This window comes from Hipposideros armiger, unplaced genomic scaffold, assembly GCF_001890085.2.
Source record: "Hipposideros armiger isolate ML-2016 unplaced genomic scaffold, ASM189008v1 scaffold_6, whole genome shotgun sequence".
In the NCBI taxonomy this organism is placed as follows: Eukaryota; Metazoa; Chordata; class Mammalia; order Chiroptera; family Hipposideridae; genus Hipposideros; species Hipposideros armiger.
The window spans coordinates 731,324-739,485 of record NW_017731356.1 but is presented as its reverse complement, the minus strand read 5'-3'; the positions used below and the strand labels follow the sequence as shown (position 1 = coordinate 739,485).

General features: G+C 49.3%; 1 long non-coding RNA gene across 1 annotated transcript in view; it reads right to left on the bottom strand.

Moving 5' to 3' along the window:
- The window catches only part of LOC109384980 (uncharacterized), a 14,079-nt gene extending 13,567 nt beyond the window's left edge, over positions 1 to 512 (bottom strand). Inside the window, exon 1 of the long non-coding RNA XR_002124537.1 lies at positions 423 to 512. This is a non-coding gene — a long non-coding RNA (uncharacterized LOC109384980). The remainder of the gene's footprint in view (positions 1 to 422) is intronic.
- Between the last annotated feature and the right edge of the window lie 7,650 nt (positions 513 to 8,162).

Sequence of the window (8,162 nt, the reverse complement as noted above, 5' to 3'; positions counted from 1 at the left end):
CCCACAGGCTTTGCTTTCTGTTTTGCTGCCCACGCAGTCATCTCTGCCTCAAAACATCCCAGCTGTCCCTTCAGGCCTGCCTCAAACCCCTGCGAATTCTATAACTCTGTCTTGGTCCCCTTGCATGGGAGCAATCATGTCCCTTTGTCCCACACTCATCACCGGCCGTATGGCACAGCTGGGCTCCTTGGGGCACGGCCTGGGCCTCACCCCTGCTTTCCCCAGCGCCTGCAGCCCTCCTAGCAGATAATTCAGTTTGATTTGGGAAACTGCTTTGACAGGGTGGCCCTTCCCCTCCACAAGCCCCCCGACATGACTGTGGGCACAAAGATGACTCCTTCCCAAAGCCGTTGGCTCATGTGAGCTGATGCAAATGAACACACACAAGCTTGTTTGCAAGTGGCTCTCACCAGGATTCTCACCTCGCGTGATTCCTCTCAAGGCCAGAGTAACTGACACACCCGCCCTGCCTCCTGAGCCCTCACCCCTGCCCAGTGGGCTCCTGGCAGCTGCTGCTCTGCTTTGCTGGCCGGGGGTGGGGGTGGGGGGTGGGGGGGTGTCACGCTGCTCCTCCCACGGCGGTCGATTGTTTCTTCCACCCAGTCTTGCCCAAATGCTATTTACTATTAAATAAACATTATTTTCCAGATGATAAAAGCAACTCTGGACAGAGAAAAGTAACTCTGTCAATCTGTTGCCTATTTGTGATGTATTCTGTTAAATCCTTTGCTTCTCAAAATGCTGTACTGAGAAAGTTGTCGGTGGAATTTCTTATTTCTTTTTGATGTGGGTTTTGTTCACAGCAGGGCGGAGCTGTGTTTTCTTCCTGTAGGCCTCTTCAGCTTCCTCGGGATGCAAGGTGATGGGCTGAGCCGGGGGAGCAGAGGGGCAGGTCCTGTGGTCCCACTGCTGTGGCCACAGTGGGGTCAGACAATGCGTCTGCGGTGGCGGGACAGGACAGAGCCCTCCCTGCCTGGTGGTACCAGCAGGAGCATGGAGGAGGGGTTTCTAAGAGGAGGCGAGAGTCATCAGGAGATGCCCCCGCCAGGACAGCAGTGCCAACGCAGGAGTGGGCAGGGAGGGAAACACCACAGCCGCCCTCTCCTTCACTCTCCCATCCTGCCCGCCTCCCACTGGCAGAGCCCAAGTAGAAACCAGCTGGCGAGGGACCGGGCTGTGCCCTGTGTGGGGATCAGCCTCCTGAAGAACAAAGTGGGGAAGAAAATGAGGGGACAGACATGGGGGCAAGGAGGAAGCTGCAAACGAAGCATAACCCGCACTTCTGCCCCCCTCTACCACCTGTTGCCGGTATCCAGGCCCTAAGTCCCTTCACCCCACCCCCATTTCCTGCCCCTTTTTAAGGGGTGGGGAGAAACGCAGTCTACCCTCTAAAAGTCAAAGCTCATTCAGAGGTGACCCAGCCTGAGTTCTACAAAAGGAATTTCAGAAACACCCCTACCCTCTGTTGAGGGTCTAAAGAACAGGACCACCCTGTCTCTCCAGGACCAGAAAACAGAGTGGATTCCTCAGACGGCTGGCCCTGCGGGCCGCATCACAGGGGGCCAGGAGAGCCTGCGGGAGTGGCTCCTATGTACTATACACCAAACACATGCGGGAAGGTGGTGGGAGTCTGCAGTCCCTCCACTGGATGCTTTCCCTTATATTTTTCTTGAAATGATCTCAAACTTACCAAAAACACGCACACGTACAAAAAAATTTTTTTCCTGAACCATTTGAGAATAAGTTGGCAACACAATGCCCATCACCCTAAACATGTATATTTAATGTGTATTTCCCCCCTCTACGCTCTTCTCCTGCACAGCTCCAATACAGCCACCAAAATCAGCAAGTCAGCATCAGTATCCTCAGACCTCATTCGCGGGTCACCCCGTTGCCCAGTAATGTCCATGAGAGCAAAAGAACCTAGTTCAGAATTACTCTTTGCATTCAGTTATTACCATATATGCACATACTCAGCCCCCTTCGATTTGGAACAATTCCTCGACCTTTCCATGATTTTCACGACGTTGACATCTGTGATGATTACAAGCCAGTTATTTTGCAGAATGTCTCTCATTCTGGATCTGCGATTTCCTCCAAGTTAAAACTCATGCGTCTTTGACAAGAATATCACAGACATAAGCTCTTTTCCTTGGCATCTTATCGGGTGACACAGGGTTTGATCACTGGGTTTAAGTGGTCTCTCCATTACTCTAAAACGACTTGTCTTCCCATTGGAATTCTGAAGTATTTTGTTGTGAGGTTCTTAGAGGTTACGTAAACATCCCAGCACCGGGGCAATTTAAAACGTACGTACGACGTGCTTATTTCTGGAGTCGTTTATTTTATTATTTTGGACTGTTGTTGAGTTGGGTGAGCTGAAACCAAGGAGAGCGAAACCAGGGATGATAAGAGAGGATGGCTGTATTTAGTTTTTATCTTTTGTGTGTTTATAGATCCACCTTAAGTCCTTTTGAAAACAAAGTCGGTTTGATTAGCAATAAGTAACAATAAGAAAAACAGCTATGGGGTTTTGGCCGATTCAATGCCTCAAGGGTCACAGCATCCAGGAGGGGAGTGAAGTCTTAGACAGGGAGGTGACACCCTGGGTGAGGGTGTGCGGTGACAAGGAGCCACAGGTGTGTCCTGAGGACGTCTTGAGAGGCACACAAAGGAGAAGGTGAGAGCCTGCAGCGGGCCTGGAGGGGAAAGCCCGGGAGAGGACGGTCCACATAGCAGCCGAACACAGATTCTTCTCTTTAAAAGTATTTTACACAAACCCAACATGTTTTTATTTCACCCTTTTCTCATAAAAATCAACATGAAGTATTTCACAGTTAAAAGTCTGAATTGAGCATAATTTACTCAGCGTGACAATCGTCTGTTTTTTTTCTCCTGAGTGAAGACAGGCAAGTCTGTTTTTACCTGACGTTCACCTCCCGCATTCCCAACGGCCTTGACAGACACTTGTCCGCCAGGTCTACCATCAGGGGAAGGAGCCTCCCAAGATTTTCGGACCGAGAGCACATCCAACCATGCATGGACCTCTCAGCAGCAGGAGTCAGAGCTCAGGGGCACGTGTGGCAGAAAATGACATCAGCCTTGCGGAGGCGGAAGCGAGTTTCTGCAGGGAGACACCTGGGCTCACAATGGAGGCTACTTTCCCTTTCTCCCTGACTTGGCAATCAAAACCGGAGCCGCTTCTGGGCTTTCTGCTGTGCTGCCCAGAGAGATGGGCTCCCGGTGCCAACGGGAAATCATTTCATGGAGCTCTAAAAAAGAGCAGGCTGCAGCTGCTGCAAGCGGGGGCTTTGCAAGGTGGATACAAAGCATCTCATCACATCTGGCATCCCGGAAGAGGCTTCAAAGACCCTGCTGCAACACTAATTGAGCCACTTTCTAGAAAAAGCAGCCTCGGTGAATTACAGCTAGTCGGTCTTGGGACCATCTTGTGGTTGGTACACACACGCACGCACACACGCTCGAGATCTATGGGGTGGGGACTGTACATCAGAGGTTCAGGAATGGAAAAAGCACTGAACTTTATAAAGCGTATTCAGAGGCTTGGTCCATATCAATCCTCACAGCCACACTATCAGTTCACAGATGAAGAACCCGGCTCAGAATCAGGCGGCTGGTTAGTGACAGAGCCGGGGTCCAAACTCAGGTCTAACTATTTAAGTCCTGGGCTTTATTTTAGACCCTTTTCTTTCAAAGAGCGATCCAGACCCCCGAAATAAGTGTTAGTTGCTTAAGTACAGCTCTAAACGGCATGAGCCGTAGTCTTTCGCTCCGGGAAACACCTTCACAGTTTATCAGCTCAGAGCGGCCTCCCTCCTCTCTCAGCATCTCGCTTTGATCTTCCTGCGCCCACTTTTCTCTAACTGGCTTTTGCTGTTTCCCTTATGAAATTCAAAACAGCCTGCAGTCCCTCTGAACCGGTTCCATGACCCAGGAGAGCAGTGTGGTTTGGCACAGACGGGGGGCCAGGGGACAGACAGGAGGAAGCAGCGCCAGCTCCGAGCGCTGCCCAAGGCCCGAGCAACAAGACAGACCAAAGGGCGGTCGGTGTGGACACAGAGAGGGCGGGCAGAGAGCTGAGTTTCGTGAGGGTTTGATGGTGCCAAACGATTAAAGAAACAATTACGGTGAGTAAAGGCGGTGGGAATGGGTGCCAGGGAGTGGTCATCACAGTTGATTGTAACACTTGACGACAAAGCGTGGCAATAGGGGAAGTGGTGACTGAGTCAGCAGGCTGTAGGTCCTTGTGCAACAGAAGGATTGTGGAACTTGGGGCGCCCAAAGGCATGAGCTAAAACCCTGAGGTGAGGGTAGAGCAGAGGCCGCTTGCAATGGAAGGCATGGTGGGTGGTGGTCTTGGTGGCGCTAAGAACTAGGACATGACCAGGAGAGAGGCTCGTCACACAGCTCCAGGGGGCAGCCCACTGAGGCAAGACTCAAAGGACCAAACGTCAGGGTTTGTAAAGATCACCTCCATGGAGAGTGAAGCCACCGAGAGCCACAGCACTGGAGAGTGTGATGGTGGGCCCAGCGCTAAGCACATCCAAGGCAGAGTGGGAGTGCTCTGCGGGGGCAGCGGATAACACGGCCGATCGGTGGGACAAACCTGGAGGCTTTTAGGGAGGCGGGAGGGACAATGGCTTCAAGGGCGCTCAGGAGCCAGGGGCACCCATGCCACCACCCATGTCACCTGCAGGCCCGGGGGACGGAGCAGCCGGCAGTGGGGAGGGCTGAAGGGCATGGAGGTGGGGTATTCTGAGGAGAGGGGATGTGCCCAGTGGGGTTGCACACGGTGGGACACGCACAGGGGGACGTCCCACACTGCCCCTGCGCTCCAGACGGCGGGTTTTATGGGTGGGGGAGGGCTGGGAGATGGGGCCAGAAACGTGTACTGAGCTGTATGCGGTGCCAGTGTGGGGGCGGAGGGAGGGCCTGAGGCTGGGGTTCAGGGATGGGGAGGGCGCGATGTAACAAGAGATAAAGGGCACAAAGGGGTCTTCCCGAGAGTCTCGAGGCAGCCGGTGCTGAAGCCGCTGTGCAGCACTGGGTGTGAGGGAGCAGTGGGGTCCTGGGCCACGGTCACACTCTGCCAACCAGGGATGAGGGACATTTTGTCGGAGTGCTGAGAGATCACGGGAGACCCCGAGGCAGGGTGAGGTTGTCTTACTCAGAATTTACCTGGTGCTGAGGATATTCTAAGTGCATTAAATCTTTTAAGCCTCGTAACAACCCTATAAGGTGGATGTTATTATCGCCACTCTTACGTGAGAAGCACAGAGATGTTATATAATTCTCCCGAGGCCACACAGCCAGGAAGTGGTGGAGCCCAGATCTGAAGGGGGACTCTCATCCGCAGGGCCCATGCTCCAGACCAGTAACATGACACGATATGGGACATTCGCTGAATGCTGACTGGGCACCACCTCTGCGCCCTGTCACTGTGAGCTGCGCCCTCCTTAAAAGAGTCAACTATGCCATTGTAGCATGAAAGCAACATGTAACCAATGACCATGGCTGTTCCTCAGTAAAATGTAAAAAAAAAACCCAACAAAACCCCCAAACTTGTTGTAAAGCTATATAGTAAGTAAAACAGGGCATAAGGGCATACGAATAGAGTAGATCAGGAAATCAGGAATTAGACCTAAATACACACAGGAATTCATAACATGGAGAGCCAGCATCTTGAAGTTAGTGTGCAAATGTGGATCATTTAAGAAGTGCGGTGGGAAACTTGTTAACTACCTGCAAAAAAATACAGTCTGAAACCACATCTCACACCGTCACCAGGAAACAATTCAAATGGATCAAAAATTAAACTATGAAACAATGAAATCCCAGAAGTCCAAAAAGCATGGAACACATATATCTTTCATCTCCTTGTGGGGAAGGCATTTCTAAATGTAACACAAAGCCCCAAAACATAAAAGATTGATAAATCTGACCAACATAAAAACAAAAATTCCGGCATGGCAAAAGCCACATTTAATCAGGATAAAAGATAATGCAGTAAGCTGGGATAGAATACTTGCAACTCCTATCCCAGATAAAAGGCTTCTAAGAATCAAGATAAACAACTTAATTGCACAGTGGACAAAGGACAGGACACTTAGTTAACAAAACAGAAGGACAAATTGCTCTGACACAAATGAAAGGTCCCCAGCCTCCCTCATAAAATGGAATTGAAATTATGCTGCAATACCTCGTTTACCCAGCACTCTAGCAACACTCAGCTCCAAGGCCGACAACACACTATGGTGAGAGTGGGGAAACCCTTGCACGTGTGCAAAAGGACACCCATCCAGCTTGTGTGACAGCAGAGAAAGCAACTGCACTGCATGTGCCCACGGACAGGCCACACCCACACGATGCGAGCTGCGAGCTGCTACCTTGCGAGTGGGCAGGAGCGCCTGCTGAGCAGCAGGAAATTCTAGAAAGACATGGAATGCGCCCCCAGGCACATCAAGTGGGACAGACAAGGTGCACAACCGTTTGCCACCGTTTACAGTTTTTGAAAGATGGGCTGGAGAATGTGTGGATGGGTGCGTGTTTGGGGGACAGGGTGTCGTGTGTGTCGTGCCTAGGGACTACCGAGGACCCTTTGTATCTTTTGAATTTGGACAGAAATACGTTCCCTATTCCAAATAGTAGTAGCGATAAATTAAAAAGAATGTCTTTCTGTCCTCCAGCTGGGTAGACAAAATGTACACACACTGCTTGACTGCAAGATGGAAGTTTTGGGTGTCCTGAGAAGCAGGCGTGACATTATGCTCTGGCGTGGCCTGAAAGACACGGCTAGTGGGAATGTAGGCAGGAGAGAGCTTCTATCTTATTTAAATATACTTAAATGGGGCTGGAATGAGTGCACCAGCCTCCAAGTTCACTTAGGCTTCCAACAAGATTTTTTGTGTTTTTTTTTCTGGTTAAAAGCAGGTGCCTGAAAACTTGAGGAGTTCCACCAGCATGAGACGCTGGTAAAAATCAAGGGTCTGTTACTCGTTAAAGCTTTTTAAGTGCTCGGCACCCTCCTTTGCAACCTGTTCCCCATTAATGCAGATGTGCTTAACACACCAGCAGGAGCCAGAAAATGGGATTTTTTGCCAATTCTAGTACAAATGGTAGATACTCTTTGGGCTGCGTGGGCGGACTTGCCTCTCAGCTCCTGGGAAGCCAAACTGATTTAAATTGCCATCCTTGCCTGTCATCTCAAATCAAGAAATGGGCTTTTCAGATTCTTCAAACCGCAACGTGGTGGGTTACTAAGCGGCATCCAACTGTGGCTGGACTAAAAAGTTTGGGGTTTTCTTCTTAAAGTAAGGACACAAGTTGCACTTCAGCAGCTAGCTGATAAGGACATTGAATTTACTGATACAGCATGCAGGATTCTCTCCTGCCTTTATTTTATAAAATACAAGAGAAGTCTCAGGGAGCTTGTTAACTCTGGCCCTTTCCATATCAACTAGTAGAATCTGTCTTAAAGAACGCTTAAGCTAGAACTTGAGAAAATGTTTCACTATTTACTGTCTGATTCACCAAAAAGCCTCTACTACCATTTGTTCCTTGTTGTCCCTTTAAATATAGTATTTGACACGCGCATTCCTGTTTCTTCACTCCCACTCCCCAGAGGCAACCCCGTCTGAGTTTGTGCTTCTAGTTACCTGTCTGTGGCCTGTCTTTCCAGAGTCTCTTTTTTTTTTAAATGAACACAAGTTCTGAAATTAATGTAGTCACATGTATGCAGAATTTCTTTTACAGTGAACTGTTTCTGTATTAAGTGTTCAAAAAAAATCCTTATACCATCAGAAAAGTATTATGATCCATTTTCTTCTAGAATTTTTTAAAAAGCTTCCTTTTCATATTTAAATACTTAAACTAAGTGGAATTGCTTTTAGTGAATAAGGCAGGGAAGGGGTCTAATTTCAATTTTCTCCCCTTTGTGCATTTATACATTCTTGGACAATTTTCTAAATAGTCCCATTGATCTGAAATGTCACCTGTCATATATCACCGTCCCATAAGTACATGGGTCTTTTATTTTTTAAGATTTTAATTGGGGAATTGGGGGATGGGAATAGTGCTGGGGAATTGGGGGAAGGGGAACAGACAAGTTGCTGTCCTTTTGTTCTTCAGTCTAGTTGTGGAGG